The sequence below is a fragment of the Melanaphis sacchari genome, unplaced genomic scaffold, assembly GCF_002803265.2.
Source record: "Melanaphis sacchari strain LSU unplaced genomic scaffold, SCAv2.0 Contig60_pilon_pilon, whole genome shotgun sequence".
Classification (NCBI taxonomy): domain Eukaryota; kingdom Metazoa; phylum Arthropoda; class Insecta; order Hemiptera; family Aphididae; genus Melanaphis; species Melanaphis sacchari.
Genome location: NW_020271429.1, coordinates 367,422 through 387,180, shown reverse-complemented (window position 1 = coordinate 387,180; position 19,759 = coordinate 367,422). Strand labels below are relative to the sequence as shown.

The window sequence follows — 19,759 nt, the reverse complement described above, 5'->3', positions numbered from 1 at the left end:
GTAATATTTGAGCAACACATGGTATTATCAATATTCGTTTACATTTAGTGCAATTTATTCGTCGATGGTACTTATAATACTTTTTTAATACCTACATATTATATTATTATGTGAGATATGACTATTACTTGTTATTCCTTCATCGATATAATATTATATTATTGTTATATTTTAATTCGAATAAAAACTTAACATCACATAGGGCATGTGTAAATAAATTGCAACCGAATACCTAACCTAACAGTACTATACATAAGTCATGTATTTAGTATTTAAATAAATATTAATTCCTAGTAAATGATACTCAAAATTGAACATAGATTATTGTTTTTTACCAACAAAATACAATCTATAATTAAGATGGTATGGTCAGTTGTTAGATTAGAATTTAGAAATTCTGTCAATAAACTATAGTTATAGTATTTAAAGTTCATTTTCTAGTATAATAACAATATAATAATTATATTATTGATACAATAATTATTGTATTACTGGTACCCAGTGTCAGCTATTTATCTATTTTTAATTAAATGGCACAAATTATACACACCAAACTACAATTGAAATGGTTTTATATAAAGTTTAAATGCATTTTTAAACTTTTTTCAACGTCCTGACAATAATTTATTTAAAAATTAAAAGACTATTGTTTCGTCTTGATTGCCATCATATATTTTATGTATATATATATATATATATCAGAATTCTCGACCTTTAATTTTAATATGAAATTTAAAAATTCAGGACAAACTCCGTTGTATAAAAACCACAATTATTTATTATAATTACAATAAATCTAATGTTTTTTATTTTTATTTCAATTCCAGGAAATATTTAATAAAATACTACTTTTATGTGAAATGTTGAAATTTTTATGAAAAACACTAAATAATATTTATTAAAACGTGATATTTAACCATTTAAAATAAGGATGAATGTATCAAAATTATTTGATATTATTATTAACATTTTGAAAGTTTTTAATAATAACAATAAAAAATTTTACTTGGAGGCGCCGGGCATCGATCCCGGTACCTCTCGCATGCTAAGCGAGCGCTCTACCATCTGAGCTACGCCCCCAGATGTCGGTAAATGGAGAGATTTAGATCATTTGAGAGAATGATAATAAAATCGATCAAACAACTATTTTTTAATACATGCAGAGGAACTCAACAAATGGTAAGATTATACTTTGGTTACGGTATTGGAATTAAATTCAAATAATTGTGCTATTAAAGAAAAAATAAATTAAATTGTATGACATTATAGCAAATTAAAAATAATATGGTTTACAAATTGTAAAAAACTAATGGCTTATAATGACAAAGTTATAATTCGATAAAAATTAAGTAAAATACGTCATGTAATCCAATAGACAAACAGGTTATATAGATGAATTATTAAATATAAATTGATCATGCAAATGCATGCACGTACAAGTTGTAGGTACGTACCTACCATACGGTAAAGAAAAACAGAGATCTGTGGATGATACCGGTATTATTCTACATTGATTAAGTTTCTAAAACATAAATTAATGTATTATTAGATATCTAGTTTTATTTTCTTAAAATCTGCGAAATTTAATCTAAAATATTGAAGTATTGATAAACTATTCTCTGAATGGAAATTTGTTACAATCGTATTAACTTACATTAATTATTCAATACTGTTTTAGGTACCTACTGCAGATTCCTATGCACAGCAAAAACCAAAATTATTTCTTTCGTTTTAAAGAAAAACATCGAGTTCTAAATAATATACCTTCAATGGTGTCTGTTATTAGCTATACTAAATCGTTAAGAAATATTAATTTCTACAATTAAATAATGATTAATTTATTTATAAAACTGAGTACCTACCTACCAATTACATTGTAATTGTTGTGGTAACTGAAATGGTTAGAAAAAAAAATGTGTTATATACAGGCCAAAAATATTTGTATGTTAAATTAAAATTGAAGCTTTCAAGTATAATGATAAGAATATTTTTATCAATATTTAAGCCAAACTATATAAAATTTTTGTAGTAGTTGTTTTACTAGCAAAAAAAAAAAAAAAATGTCCATAGGGGAGAAAACGTAAACTAGTATAAGAATTTAAATATTAATATAAATGTAAGTACATACTAATCATATTTACCAAATTATTGATCATTTAAAATAAAAGTTCATTAATCGTTAAAAGTCAAATAAATTTCAAAAATCCATTATTCCGCTTCTAGTAATAAAGTAATTCGTAGTAACTTCAGATTTAAAATAAACCATATTTTGGAGTGAAAAAATCTATCGAGCAAATTAAAGTCTCTCTTCAAACATGTAAAACTCAGTTAAATAAGATACCATATTTTATAGAAAGTTATTTAAATTAATTTCAATCCAATTTAGAACTATGTAAGATCACAAAAATACAAATAAAATTGTTTTTAATATATTATAATAAATGTATTTAAAAAAAGAGAATTCTAGGGATTTTAGCTATTTTTATAACAAAGGTTCAACTATAATTGAATTCAAATATTAGTAAAAAGCAAATAATAAACAAATTAAAAATAATATTATTTTTTTAATAAACAATTATTTTATAATTAAAATACCTACTGAAATTTTGCTGCAATTTGAGCTTTTGTTTGAGACATCAGTTAATTTTCCGTCAATTTAACAAGTCATTTTTTTTGAATTTATTGTTTCCATACTTCACACACCATAAATATTTTAGCATTTATTAAAAACAAATAATAAAATAAAGTTTTATTATTATTCTATGTAATATAATTTCAAAATGTTTTTATTTCAGCTTCACTATATACTCATAATCTTATAAACGATACCTATTAAATTAATAGAACTCAATTTTAAATTTACATAATTTTTTGAACAAAAAAAGATTCAATTTGGAGGCGCCGGGCATCGATCCCGGTACCTCTCGCATGCTAAGCGAGCGCTCTACCATCTGAGCTACGCCCCCAGATGAAAGTAGGTAACTAAAACTTAATTATTTGAAAGAACAGATTTTATTGAGTTTATATCGGTATTCAGTGACATAGTTGTGACGCAAACTAAGTATAAAACATATACAGCGGTTAGCACTATATTGACATTATATAGTTTTTTGGGGTAGGTACGCAATCATTAAAAAAAAAAACACAAATATATCATATTTTTCAATTAAATACATTGTAAATCGTAATAATAAACATTTATTTGTAAAAACAAACTGTGTTTAATACTTTAACTTTAGTGCTATTATGGGCATGGTAACTTTTGTACGGTTTTTTTTAGCACGGTTAGTTATGTATGGTTGGATATCCAGAATAAGATTGTACTAGCTGTACTATAATTTATGAGTGTAAAGTAAATAGTCTATTAATGTTAGTGCGTTAACGAAATTAGTGGTAAATTTAGCGAAACTAATGATTTTAACGAAAACATTAAGTTTGAGTAACTATTATTTATACCGTTTGGATGATTGAAATGATGTTGCCTGGTGACTTCGATGCCGACAATATTATTATCGTTAATCATTATTAATTATTTTATTGCCAATAGAATATATTGTAATGAGATTACGATACTGATATAGAGTCCAAGTTGTATACCTTCATCATAACAGTACTGTTAGATGTGATTTGTCATTTATGCATTAATATAATTATACTATTAAGTAGTGTATTTCAAAATATATCCCTGACTTTCAACGAAAATAAATCATAGAAAAATAAAGTTAGTACAAGAAACATAGGATAAATATAAAATAGGCGATATTGACCAATTAAAATACATCAAGTATACAAGTTGCCAAGTTTAAAACAATAGACCCATAATAAGTTATTTAAAATTGTATTAATAATTATATATAACATGTGATTTTGTTTACTATTTTTTGAATGTGCATTAAATATTTTACAATATTCCTACATAATATATCAATAATTTGTTGACAACATATGTTTAACATCGTATTTTATTTTGTTTTATTAATTTTTATGATATTATTATAAGTACTAATATCTTATTGTTTTAAATTTAAAGTCCATTATTTATTATTTATTTTGTTTAAAGTATGTGTGTTTTTTTTTTTTTTGAAATTAAAGCATTAACACATTTTACATTATCATACAATATACATATATATAAATTGATATATCTGTTCATAGTCATTTGCCTTAATGTTTTACGCCCTTTAACAATTATATTAAATAGAGTGCTGCAATGGATTCTAATGAATTAAAAAGTGGCGTGATCCCATGTGTTTAAGTAGATAACATACACCGATTTGTTGTTAGATTAAAACTCACGATGTATAGTTTTTTATTATCAGACACGTAGTCTGTGAATTAACGAATTTTTTATCGATAATATTGACAGGTTATATAAATGTACAGCTGACTGCATAGAACATGAAAGTAATTTTTTATATTAATTACAAGCCACAAGTATTTTATAGTAAAATAATCTAAAAAGTTTTTAAGTTAAGACCGATTATAACGTTTTTTATGAAAATTTCTTACTGAGATTATAAAGTATACAAATTACAAGTAATTATTTTTTATGGGAATTTGAATATGTTTAAATTAGAACGTAATTATAAGTATATTAATGATTATAAGCCAAAAAAAATTATTTGTTAGGACTTGAAACTTTTACATGCATTATGAATTTTACTATATATAATTGTATTTTTTAAACATGTTGATTAATTTTAATAAAATATTATATTTGTATACTAAAAAAATATTTAATATTCACACTGTATTATAGCATTTTCAGTAAGGTGAATTAACACAAAATCTTATAACAATAATATAATATTATTAGTATATAATATTATCATAATAATTAAATATGAGTAATATAATAAATGCAATGTTTTGGGTAAATTTATATCAAAATTAAGTAATACTATCAGTAAAATAAATTACAATAACAATATCATGAAATGTACTTATAGTGATATAATCTGCCAAGTGACAATCCGTCTTCGCTCATACGAATGGTTTTTCGTATACAATCATGTATAATTTTATTCAAATTTAACACATCTTTTACAGTGACCCACTCGATAGCCAATGTGCAGCACGCGGTACCCATATGCCCACTTTTCTAGGAATTTATATCTTATTATTAACAATTAAATATATATCTTTGTGTTGTATTAAGATAAAATCTGTTTCATTACTTTGTCTTTTATACTGCACTCATAACTTAAATAACTTATAATTCCATAAGCAATTCGATAATAATAATATAGCTTATTTTAGATTTCAAAATAAATATCTAGTTTTTTTTTGAAAAAATTAAGTATATCAATAATTCATTTAATCAAAAATATGAGTCTGGAGGCGCCGGGCATCGATCCCGGTACCTCTCGCATGCTAAGCGAGCGCTCTACCATCTGAGCTACGCCCCCCGATGAAAGTTACGATCTAGATAATATATATTTGAGAGAATAAATAAATCAGGTTACAGCAAACAACGTCTGCAGTTATACAACAACATTGAAACATACTTTTTATACCGGTTTGATGCTCTACCGATTTAATTTCGACCACGATTTCTTTTTGCGACGATCCCTTTGCGCATTGAACGGTTTTTATATACGTGTACGAGTATGATATGAACATGCAAAAACGATTCGCGTGTATAAATAATGTGAATTTATACACCAGCTTGGTATGCCCCGATAGCGGGAGATCTCTACCACACAACGCGACAAGTCAGAAAAAAGGGGACTGTAAAAATTACAAAGGGATGACGACTGAGGCGATAATGCGGCACGGTGCGGGGGATACGCAAGGCGACGTTGGTATTGCCAACAAGACGTGGTACATTACAACGTACGCAAATCTCCTAACGATGGAGCATAAATATAAATTCCATGTTGTGTTTAAGACGACGGTGGCTGAAGAAATTTACGACCATCACACACTGCAGTATAATTCAAGAATCCAAGAATATTATATATATATATATATATATATATTACGTAATTCGTGATATATTTAGCGTAAGTTATTAATTATTTCAAATACCATCACCATGTTTTTTTTTTTTACATAATTATATCATCAAAACATAATTTTTTAATTTTTAATATCAACATACATATTTTTAAGTGCGTTTTTTCCAAATCAGTTTTTTTTTTTAAGTTGAATTGAACCCCACTCTGCTAATCTAAACTTTAGATACTTATAACAGTTATAACTAATAAACTACTTGCCCGATATTTTTATAGATCCAAAAAGTTCAAGTAATATTCTACTTCGGAATTCAAAATTCAAAATGTGTATGTTGTCATTCAAAAAAGTAAAAAAATTAAAAATTTATAACTATATAGTATAGTACAAATATGGTATTTTTTCAGAAAATTTTTTTTAGAAGATATATTTTTAAAAATATTAGTGTTTTTTTTAAATATAGTGTTTTACGTTAAACGTTAAACTGATCATTTCGTATATATTTTGCACTAGGCAAACAAATTTTGCCATTGCGGTTTTTTAGATGAAATTTCTACAAATATTATTCGTTTAATATTATATAAATACAAATTGTTCGTATACACGCGTGTGTTCACTGTGCCACTGTACAGAGCGTCGCGTAGTAATATTACCATTGCTTCAATAATGGATGCGACTATAGTAGTAATTACTTTTAAGCCGAAATAAATAACATATTATTATTATACTATGCTGCATCGTCCATGCAGTTTACGTAGGTTACTACTAAATTATATAGGTATGGTATTAATATAAGTATAAGGCATCAAAGTTGTATGCGCTCGTCACACACACTCAGTTTTACGGTGTTGCGCTCAATCTGTATTCTTACTCGTTACAATATAAATACTTCATTATTATATTATATGATATATATATTATTTATAATGAAACTGTAAACTCGCATTCTATACAGCTACCATATTATGCTGACTTATTGTCGCGTAGGATTTTTTTCGTACTGCAGTTTAAATCACGATTGTGTTCAAATCATATGCCATTTATAATTATTTGAATTTTGTTTCAATTTATGTAAGTGAAATTGTAAACCAAATAGGTTCACCATAAATTGTTTTTACAGTAGTAAAATATATTGTTAAGTTAAATATATTTGTGTTCAGGTTTATATTTAAAACTATTTAATTATTTTAACGTAAAACGTTATAAAATTAAATACAAGTAGGTTCGTCATACCTAAGTTTTTATTAAAAAATTATTATAAACAGTTTAGCATAATGCCAAATTAAATTTGTATACAAACATTTGAAAAACCAAATTTTGATGTAATTGTACATTTTTATAATAATTAAATTTATTCAATAATAAGTTATTCAAAAAAATTTAAACTTATTTCTTGATTAGTTTTAATCGCTATTTATACCATGAGCCTATTTATATATTTATATACGTATTTACGTTGGAATTGTAATGTAAGTTAAATAACGATTATTAACACAATATTTAATAGCTATTGTAATATAATATTTAACTTTACGAAACTAGGTTTTTAAAAGAAAAAACAATAATTAAACTACATTATTACTGAAAAAAATAAAATCACTTGTCGGATAAATTAATACTGAATGTCTTCGCTAAATAACATTTTTTCTATACATTATAGGTATGTCAATGATTACTAAAATTGTATATGGCATGCATACAGACTTACTATTATAATCAATTGATAAGCTAGCAAGCAATTCGAAGTTCAAATGCTTCAAATTATGTTAATTTTTTTGGTATTCAATTTAGATATACCATTAATCACGCGGTTATGTTACAATCGAAATATTCATCTTCGGTGGTATCGCGATGAACTTATAATAATATTTAACCTACGTTAAATTATATAATATTTGATGATACAAAGTGATTCATTTATCAGCTGATTATGATTATGATTATGGTAAGTTTACGTACCTAATTAGTGTGTGAATATTTTGTGCATAAAGCAGTTTTTATTGACCACACATAACTTAAAAAATATAGTACTTACTTATTTTACAATTTACATCACATGAGTACAAATAGTTACATCAATTAATTTACTGTATTTAGATAATATAATAACAATATTATAATATTTTGATGGATTAGTACTATAATTCAGTACCTGTGCTCTATAACTATTTTTGTGGTTTTTTTTTTAAATATTATAACTATTATAACGATTTAACGAGGTTCTGCATTTTCAATTGTTCCACTTGGTCTGGTAATGAGTAATGACCCACCCGAGATTTTGTACAATAATAGTCTCTGCCATCAATGCGATTATCATGTTCACACAAACTTCAGACGTGTAAACAGTTTTACGGTTGGCACACGCATAATAATAATACTATTTAATATTATAATATATTAATATGTGGTCTATAGAGATCTACTAGTTTTAGCTGGGTTACAAGATTAGGGATTTACTTATTAAATCCTTGCCTACATAAATCTTTAACTTTTAGACCATATAGTATATGAGTTATAAAATATTTAAAATTATCAAGATATTCATTTGTTTGATAAATATAGATATATAATAACTAGGGACCGGATTTATATGCACAAAAAATCCTCAAAATATGCTTCTAAAAATGCTGTAATATGTTATAAAATATGTATTTATTTTTAAATATGTACTTAAATATGCACTTAAAATTTTGTTTAAAACTATATAAAAATATGTAAATGTATTATGTAAAATTTTGTTACAATATTTATTAATTAATATGGTATTAAAAAAGTATAAAAAAGCTTTTAAAGTATTTTTTCGTCTTCGTCACCATTCAACATTCTGTATCTATATTTATATATATATGTTGCATATGAGTATATGACTATATGAAGTATGTAATCTTATCTTTGGAAATAACGATCGGTGTCAATTTTATCGATTTTATGTGTCTGTGAACATGAAAATACAACAAAAAACGAATATATGTGTTATAAATAATAATATGCACTTTAAAACTACAAATATGCATTCAATATGTATGTAATAGGTAAAAACGTTGAAATATGCAAAATATGCAAAATAAAATTGGTGTTATTTTAATAAGAGTGATCGAAATCGGGGAAAATTTTTATCAGATTTTAAAAAGCTTATTCCAATACATATATGCATTTGCATATAAATCCGGTCCCTAATAATAACTATATTATGTTGGGTAAAACGTAATATTTTTAATAATAATTTACTTTAATTTTCAACATAAAATTACCTATATTATAGTAAGTTACTAGTATCGTTACTGGCTTTACTTATATATAGATATATCAAGATTTATATTATGAAAGTTCAAAATGATACTTTATGTTTTCCATACAGTCCGGATGGCCAAATCGTGGTGCAGTTCTCTTGTAAGTTTAAACTGTTTCAAGTTTTGATTAGGTAAATGTATAGATAAGTGTATATCATATTTATATACAAAAATACTGTAACGGTCGTGTTTGATAAATGGCAGCAGCAGCCGTTCGAACAAAAATTAAATTAAATATATATATATGCGCCAGGAAAGGTCGTACCTATTATTAAATTTAAATAAAAAAAAAAAGAAAAAACTTTAACCCGAATCAATACGGTCCATTTCTCCTTCTCTCTCACTCTATGTATCAATATAATATATGTATATCATAACTTTGCTGTCTCGTATACGACGATAAAATACTATATACAATATTATCTAACCATACACCATATAATATATATTATATGAATAGTTATACCACATTTATCTTATACTTAGCTAAAGGTACCATGAGTATAAAATGCAGCCACTGTTTACCCAGTAATAATACTAAAGAAAATACCACCAACCATTCGCATCGATTTGCATTCTATATTCCTATTACACATACATTTCGTATGCATATATTTTATAAAAATACAATGAATACAAATAGCACAATGCTTTGTTACAATGCGATATATATCTGTATAGTATGTATACTATAATGGTTGATAATTGATGATAGAACCTACATAGATTATAATTTATAGGTATTATATAGACTTCGATTAAGCAATTCACGATGATACCATAGTATTTAATTCCTTACAATTTAAACGCCATCATAATACTTCGACTTTGGTCTTTAACTACTCCAACTTAACCAAACTATAATAAAATGGTTTAATAGTATTTTTTTATTTATTACAATCTATAAGTTTTATTTTACAATAAACATGTTTGATATTTTAATTTATGACATGGGTTACTTAATTAAATGCAAATGACATATTAATATGTACACTTTTTCGAAGAAAATTTTAAAATATATAGCAGGTAGGCAGAAAAATATCAATGCCCTTCCATAAGAATTCATCACACATAGTCTTTACTATATAATTATAATCCTCTAATTTTCCCATAAAATTTAAAATGTGATAATTATAAAATGTATCTACAGAAATATTAAAAAAAAAAAACAATTTCTGCAAAATATTCCTCTGGAGGCGCCGGGCATCGATCCCGGTACCTCTCGCATGCTAAGCGAGCGCTCTACCATCTGAGCTACGCCCCCCAGATGAAAAAATGGTTCAAAGCTTGATTATTTGAAAGACCAGATTTTATTTTAATTCAAAGATAAATTATTGTAGGCACGGTTTAATTTGTTGATACAAAACCAAATTTATTAAACTGTTATTTCGATGATAACATTAACATTTTAATAAATGTTTGTATTATATTTTGTTTTAGTTTTTCTCATATACCTACTTTATGAAGTAGGTATCAATATATTTTTCCGGTCCAATTTTCTAAAAGAAATCAGCTTAAAGTTGATGATCAGGGTATTTTATTTTCTAGTACAAATGTCTTCAGAATTTCAGACATCAAAATTATGGTACCTAATGCTCGGAATTTATTATACCAATACAACTATTCAATGTGAATTAAGGGTAACATTATAATATGGTGTTACGAGTAAATGGTAATACGCAAGGAATTTACGAGTATAATCTTAGTAACCAGGAATATTCTGTAGTCACTTTTATTTCTATTTTAGTCCATAAAAATAATTATAGTATTCTAGCAATGTTATTGAATTTTAATATTGTAATACCCGTAACACCGTGTACTGCTATCACAACAATAATGTGATAGTAAGCTTGACCTTATCAACCACGGTACTACTATATTACCCAAAAACGGGTAACCATGATATTTTCTATTGGTCAATCTTTGATTAACTATTGTATCGGCCATTTTTTCCACGTTCGTTTCCGCCGTCCGAATTTCAAACACAGCATTTTTGGTTGGGACTAGAGACTAGGGAGCATATTTCGTGTTTTCCACATCCATCACTGCATATATACCTTTATTGATATCATCTATTAAGTAATATGAATCTCAATCCATGAATCAAAATATTTTAATATCATAATCGTTCGAAAGTGCGTATTATATTATATTACACATTTATACGTCAATGAACTAGTCTTGAACAAGTCACTGCATCAGATTTAACCGCAATTCTTACCGCCGCGCTATGTCCCGCCTTTCCGGGTAGGTATTACCCATCAACCGGTGTACAAGGTAAGATATACAAAATCCCTAATATTATTATTCGCGGGTTTCTCGTAGAAATAGACATTTAAAACTTGAAAATTTAATTTGTTTTTATATGGACGTTATTAGGTTTCTAGAACCTACCTACTTATTTTGAGTTTCCAGTATTTACGTAGTTCTGGATAATTAAAAAGCAACCTTATTACTTATTAGCTTAATTTAATTTAGTCCCGTGGTATTAAATTGTTCAAGTATTTTAAGTTCGGTAAATTTTCATTTATTAGTCTTTTCATCTTTTGTTAGTCTTTATATTTAGTATTTCCATACATTATTCGTGTTACCTATACTGTACGTAATTTGTGTACATAAATAGGTAGTCATACACGCATACATTACATGCTTACTGTATAGTGTGTAGTGTGTACTAACCTATACTAACTATTAAATTTACTGAAGTGTATCTACTGTTATATTATTTAGTTGCTGACAACAGTACCTATAAATGAGTTTAACCGATAAAGTAGATTGAAAATTAAGCTTAACTCTCTTAGGTAAAACTGTGAAAGACAAAAACAAATTTTTTAGTTTAAGTATAAAACGATTTAATTGAAATCTGAGACATCAATATAAGGTATCTTTAACTATAGTTTAAAAATTTTTTTAAGATAGATATTTTTTACTATTTCTGTTTATTAATATTGTATTTAATCAGTCTACAAAGAAGGGGGCTTTTTTTGTTTCTCAGTCATATCCAATATAGGGGCAACATCCAGCGTATTGCAATACCTATAGCAACTAAATTTTAAAAAAAAAACGTAATAAAGCTATTTTCAGTTATAAACTTATTAAAAATATGAAGGTACACGGTATATATAATGATTGTTGAATATATTTTAATTAGGTTTATTGATTTCTGAAATTGTCTACCATTCTTTACTTAAATAAATCAGGGCCCAGGGGTGTAGCTTAGATGGTAGAATGTTCGCTTAGAATGTGAGAGGTATTGGAATCAATACTCAGCGCTTCCAATTAATGATTTTTACATTTCACTATAGTTCTTAGATGTTATTGTTTTTTATAATTAAAAAAAAAAATATATGATCATTAATTTATTTACTTTAATTTTTTCTAATAATCTAAATATAAGTAGTTATTATTAATAATATTATATTTATTTAATTCAAATTTTAAAAGTGATCAAAGCAAATCGAAATAAAAATCCAAAAATTAAGTCTGGAGGCGCCGGGCATCGATCCCGGTACCTCTCGCATGCTAAGCGAGCGCTCTACCATCTGAGCTACGCCCCCCGAACGATATATTAGATTGTAAGTACTATATATAACTATGTAAAAAGATATATTACTAGAACATGACGTATTGTATTGCTGCTTATAAAACCTTTCTAAAAATTGATTTATATTTCATTACTACAGTGCTACTAACCACACTATATATAAATATAAATAAGTAAAAATATTAAATGATTATTACATAATAGTTGACAACTACGTAGTCTACGTACATATATAATATTTATATGAAAAACTAAATAATCATTAATGACCTATTGTAATTTCTTTCAATATTATGTATTGAATATAATTATAGCTGGTAAAATAATAGATACTTGTTTTTCACAAATTACATAGTATACTACAAAATATTTTGTAAATGGTGCAAATTTCAAAATAATAACATTTCATTAGAAAAATGGTTTTATTTTTAGGGGCGCACAAGCCTCCTGAGCGGCAATCTATACAACAGATTATACTTTTGACTAGTGCCCAATAATTTTATTTAAATAAGTTTTTTATTTTGATGATGTTTATGCGGCTATGTGACACCTTAAATTGTTTTTAAATATTGGTTTATAAAGGTTACTGCATGTATACCCACTAGTGAAGTGTATTTTTTTATCAATACCTACTATATAGGTTACATGGATGGTAGATAATGTCGGTATAACGAAAAAGGGTATATTCGAAACCACTTATGTATGTTTGTGTTATGCGACAGCCAGGGTATGACCGCGATAGACCTGGACGTTAGATATGGTGGTTTGACGTTTTACCGTCTTCGCAGATACAACCGTAATTGTGTTTTACGTCAAGTCATAATATACTATATCTTACATAATTTAATATAAACTGATTAATTCTTTTATGGAACAACACTCATGATTTTAAAATTTATTAATGTTTTTGAAAAATTTTCTTGTACAATTTTCAGCCAGTCAAAAAAAAAATAAAAATATTTTCAAAAAAAAATTTAACTTATTTAATATTTTTTATTGTTATAATATTTTAAGTTTTTTTTTGTTTTTTTGAATGATAACAAACATTCTTAATTTTATATTCCGAAATACAATATTTTTTCATGGTATTTCTATACATAAAAATTAAAAATTGATATTCAAACCAATAGTTTATAAGTTATACCTGGCTAAATGTTTGCAAGTAGAGTAGATTAACATTTTGGGGGTTATCCTCGTCAGTGGCTGTATTAAGGGCGGGCGGGCACTTTATAAAAATATGTGGCCCGCCCATTTATCCACCTTGAAATTTTATAAAAGTTGAAAATTTTAAAATTGAAATTAAAATTTAGTTATTGTTAAATATTCATTATTGTTATTTAATAGTATGTATACGAAATTAAAATATAAATGCATAATATAAAAACATTATAAATAATATCTTCAATGATCAACTATGCGTAGCGTATGTGATATTGTTAGTGTTTGTCATGAACATAAAAATTGTAGGATAACATTAAAATAAATAGGTACATAATATTTCATTGTATAATAATTTTAGTTGTTTTATTAGAGTTATCATGTTTAAACGTCTAATTTATAATAAGCAATGTAAAACATAATTTTTAATTATTCTAATATTTTTTCTTATTTTCATTACGTAGAATCTATATTACCTACATATATCTACATCGTAAATAGTTAAAAGTGTATACATTTATTAAATATTATTAAATACAATTATAACAATGTATTATTTTTATTCATATATTATATATAATATATAATTGTGTATATGTATTATGGTTTAATTATGATACTGAGGATTAATTGGGTGGTATGAAATAGTGAAGGCATTGATGTAGCTTAAATTTGATTTTATTAAGTGAAGAGGGAGCTAAAGTGATGATCATTTTTTTAAATTTTTGTATGATTGAAGTAATATATAAATTATTATTAAAAAGTAATAACCTTAAGAAAATATAACGTTAAAAAATGAGTTAACTTTTTTTTTGAAAATGTTGTATTATTTCTACTGTTTTATATTTCAAAAACATAAATAGATTTTAAAATAATGAGTATTGTTCAATAAAATAATCATCCTGTATATTTATTTTATTTCTATGTATCAATATACGTAAATATGACATATTTATAAATATATCTACATTGTATATTTTATATTTATGTTCATACATTAGGCATATGTTCCGACACAATAAATACATATACAGGTGTACATATATATATACCTATGTAGATATATCCCAGAGACCCGAAAACAAAGGGTTTATAATAATTATACTTAAGGATCTGGCCATTGTATCTTGGAAATATGAACACTACTCGAACAGTCACATAGACATACACCATTCGCTTCATATTATACTTGCAAAAAATACTTCGAATCATTACATAATAAACGCAAATATGAGCTTTTTAAAACAATGTCAAGTTCTCAATGTTTTTTATTCGTCACGCTTTTTTTCAAATTTTTTACGCTATTTCCAAATTGTATGCACCGCGTAGGTACATGACGTTATTACCTACATAAAATATTTGTAATAATAATATATTATCATTACAATAGTAAAAAAAAAAATTCTGAAAGATAACTGTACATTTAGTTAATAGATTTTAGTCAATGATTATCTAAAACACTACACATCTTTCATATATTTTAATGTTATAATATTCATATTATTACCATAGCTGTGAATTTAATGATTTTGTACATTTACTTTTCTTAATTTGTACTTAAAATAATTAAAATTAGTTAACACCTAGTTTGATGATAAAATTTGTATTACATATAACTACTATAAAGAACTCGACAATATAGAGAGTTAAATGCAAAATTTTAATTTTATTATTCTTTACATTCTAGTATTCTATACAGTTCATTATAAAAATATAGAAAATAAGAAGTCTTACGCAAAATTAGTTTTCAGCACAATAGATTTGGTTTATTTTTATCTTAAAATAAATTTATTTTAATTAATATTGTTCAATCTTTAAAATATATTAAAAAATATTCCTTACATTGAATTTCATTTCTAAAGTTAACATCTAAAACCACCCTCCTAAAATATTACAAAAATAAAATTTAGATTTACGAATCATTTTAGATGTTTCTGAATAAATAAACTTTCATAGTATACATTTTTCTTTGTATTAAATATTTATGTTATTAAATTGCTCTAATGTAAATTTTGAATCACTCTCTTTTGAAATGTAGGTATTTAGTAGTATAATACTCTGACATACGATTTCCGCGCTTAGAATCGTTTTTCGGATAGAATGATGTATCATTGAATTCAAATTTAACACATCCATTACAGTGACCTACTTAATAACGAAGTACTGAGTATAATTATATATACTCAATAATAATTAATATCAAAGAGAATTCCCCGATTTTTATTATATTTAAAATAATATAATTTTCGTGTTTGTCAAAATGTATTAACAATAAAAAGAAAAAGTAATTTTTAAAATGTATTTTGACTCATAACAATTAATTTACTTCAATCATAAAACAATTAATTAGATAATTGATTGCGCGACTTTTAGTAATGTCATATCAACTTACACTCCAAGTATACGAATATATAAAAAGAAACAGATTTTCTAATGATCTTTGAAATAAAGGTAATATAATCTTCCTAAAGATAAAAATAAATTACATTTGTTCAATTTAATCATTATTCATCATACATTTTGAATTATTGTAACTCCCTCATTTTAATTATAAAATTAATAGTCACATTTATATGTATATATACTCGCAGTTAAAAAATATCTACATATTATAGTAAACAAATATAACATAATATGAATTATTATTTTATAGTTTTAATTCATAGAATATATTAATTTTTTAAATGCGAGATTATATGTATTTATATAATATATTATAATATAAACATGAAAAATAAATTAAAAAATTCATAATTACTTCAAAACTTTATATTTAAAAGATAACTTTTATTACTCATCTGTAGATTGAGCAAAGATAAAAATATCTCCAACAAAGTATTCAGTTATTTTAGCTGATACCAAAAAAATAATCCCAAAATACGATGTAATAAAATTACTATATTTCAGATGATTGGTTTTGGTATTCGTCTATTTGATAAATATATCCGAACTTTCACGGTTGACGATACTACAAGTCTGTCAAATCAAATTAAACTAACACTCTAATATTGCTTAATTATTTTTAAAACATAAAAATTATATTAATTTTAATAATAAAATAGTGCAGTGACTTTTTACAAAACTTTAATGTCTAACGTATCATAGGGAAAAAAAAAATTTAAAAAAATAAAAAAATATACAAAAATAAAATAACTCATCAATAGCCAAGAGTCACTAAAGGGTGGCTGCTTAATCTTACCTTTCACGTTATAGTAATTACTTTCATCATATAAACTTATTGTGCTAAATTGTATAGGTTATTTATGTCAAATAAAAATATAAAAATAAAATAAAAATAAAATATTGATTTAATTTAACTTACTAAGGCGAATCGTATTTATTTAAATGTTTACGAGTATAATAGGTTATACTGTTTTTCAATATTGTATAGTATTTTAAATAAATTCGCTGTATAGTATATTTTAGTGTCATAAACATTGTTTTGTTAGATGACGGATACGTTAAATTTGTAGATAATTTGGTAAAAAAGTTAATACAGTACACTTTTTGTCAAAAGTAGAAAGGGACATACGCTTTTGGTGAAAAATATGCCTTGTGACGATCACGTGATATTTTTTATTTTTAAAATTTGAAATGAGGTATTATGTTATTACCGACGCGCAACTACCTCTTATATCATATTAACTACTATTTTTGTACCACGTCATTGAACAGATTTTCTATTCTAAATTTAAAATTAATAAAAGAATAAAAGTTCGGTTTATTGAGTGACCAAACATTTAACATTTTTATTGATGGACCATAATTTATAAAATATATAATTTTTACAATTTTATGGTAATAAATACAGGTAATAGTCACGTCATTACTTATTATATTATGTATACTTGGATTATTTATGTAAAATAGACAAAACGACAGTAAACTATGTATTATTATTATTCTAAAAATCAGACATCGTTCGCCACCACCGGCATCACCATTAGATATGATTAATTGCAAGCGCGTTGCAGCGTTACATTGTAGATTTGTCTCGGTGAAAACGCCTGGTAGGTATTCATTGCGGTGATAATAACGTTCGCATTTGATTGCTTGCAGATCCGCTTTACGACACTTAATTAGAACTTAACGTAGCGAGAATGTGAGTTATGCTAGCGTAATTATTCAACAACTCACGGTGGCCACATCAGGAAACATCGATATTAATCGTTTCGCAATAGATGATGCAGAGACGATGATACTATTCATATATAAATTCGGATCTCTTATTTCTAGTGTTGTTGGATTCTTCTACCCCACCTTAATACTTCCAAAAAAATTGTTGTTAAGAAGATGCTGCTCTTACATTTGTTTCAGGTTATCTCTGTCTTATAAATATACAACAGAATAAATTTGTGTTTAGTAAAACCAATTATGTATTGATAGATTAACTATTTTAATAAATTGACTTATTATCAAAGTTAAAAGTTGAATTTTTTTCAATACTTTAATTTTTAAGCTAAAAATTAGTAATATTAACTTTTAATACTTACAAGATTTATATCTTATTCAAAAATTTAAATATTGAAGAAAAGTCAATGTTTAAGTACAGATAATGTTTTTTTCTTAACTTTGATATTAGATCAATTCACTTTGATATTAAACCCAACAATGCATAATACATTTTACTGTATGCCAATCCGTTAGTTTTGTGTAAGATGGAGACAATACATGTGAGAGTAGTGTCTCTTAAGGCTTTCATAAGTCTCCTCTCGTAAAAATTTCAAGTTAGTCAATAATTAGTCAATTTTTTTTTAAACATGCGTATAGTCCTGTAAACAACCGTAGCAACAATTAAATATTAAAAATCTGCATGTTTATCATCATTATAAAAATTCGTCAATTAAATTGTCTAGAGTAATTATAATAATAATACTATTATAAGAAAATGTAAACATATACATTTATAAACTTCATTTTAAGTTCCTTATATAGTCACGCGAGCAATACGTGTTGTTATAAATGCACATTAATAATATATAATTTATAATAAACATAATTAAACAGTAGCTTTAATAATATATCCTTATAAGTTTATAAATATTAAAAGAAAATATAATATGAGATATATATTTAACAATAAGAAGTGATTTTAAACTTTAATAACAATATGGGGTCATGGCGTCATGTGTATGTATTCAATTTACTTTCAATTGGTTGACTCTATTTTTTATTATCGAATAATTCATTCCGAACAGAGTAATTTAAAAAAAAACTTTTCTTTTATATTATTATTTATTATTAATATTTTATGATTATTTCGCATAATAACTTAATTAAATTTCAATAAAAAATTCTGATCTAAGTATTTAAAATAACCGTCTGTAATTAATTTAAATTTGTATTTACATACTATGATTACCACGTATTATGTATTATTTATGTATAATTATCGAGAAATTATATGGTATAGTCATGTTGTGTTGTAGATTCTTCTACGTAAATATAGTTATAATATATTAGTAGTTCGTAGTTTTTTTGAAAATATTACACATAAATTGAGTTATAGACATTAAAAACTACCTGCCCTCCTCTAAGTAAAGTTCTTCGACTGTTTACATAGTAAATACTAATTTTCTTTTTAATATTAATTGTATTGAATATATTCTAATTTCATTAGTTATAAATACTTTCAATATCCATTCATTTCAATATTTCACATCTACCAGGCGTCCCGTGAGAGCTCTCTTTTTTATTGGGAATTTCTTTACATTCTTAATTATACCTACCGTTTTTCGTTTTCAATGTGCTCAGTGATACCTACAATCTCCTAAGCTGCATTGACTGTTAAGCTTTTAAGAAGCTCCCATCT

At 25.3% G+C, this 19,759-nt stretch overlaps 5 non-coding genes across 5 annotated transcripts; all 5 read right to left on the bottom strand.

The window, feature by feature from the left end:
• Positions 1-1,007: 1,007 nt before the first annotated feature.
• Positions 1,008-1,080, bottom strand: Trnaa-agc. The gene has a single exon. It is a non-coding gene; the product is annotated as a tRNA-Ala (tRNA).
• A 1,813-nt stretch (positions 1,081-2,893) lies between these two features.
• Positions 2,894-2,966, bottom strand: Trnaa-agc. The gene has a single exon. It is a non-coding gene; the product is annotated as a tRNA-Ala (tRNA).
• Positions 2,967-5,335: 2,369 nt separating this feature from the next.
• On the bottom strand, positions 5,336-5,408 carry Trnaa-agc. The gene has a single exon. It is a non-coding gene; the product is annotated as a tRNA-Ala (tRNA).
• A 5,028-nt stretch (positions 5,409-10,436) lies between these two features.
• Positions 10,437-10,509, bottom strand: Trnaa-agc. Its single transcript has one exon. It is a non-coding gene; the product is annotated as a tRNA-Ala (tRNA).
• A 2,220-nt stretch (positions 10,510-12,729) lies between these two features.
• Trnaa-agc lies at positions 12,730-12,802 on the bottom strand. The gene has a single exon. It is a non-coding gene; the product is annotated as a tRNA-Ala (tRNA).
• Positions 12,803-19,759: the final 6,957 nt, after the last annotated feature.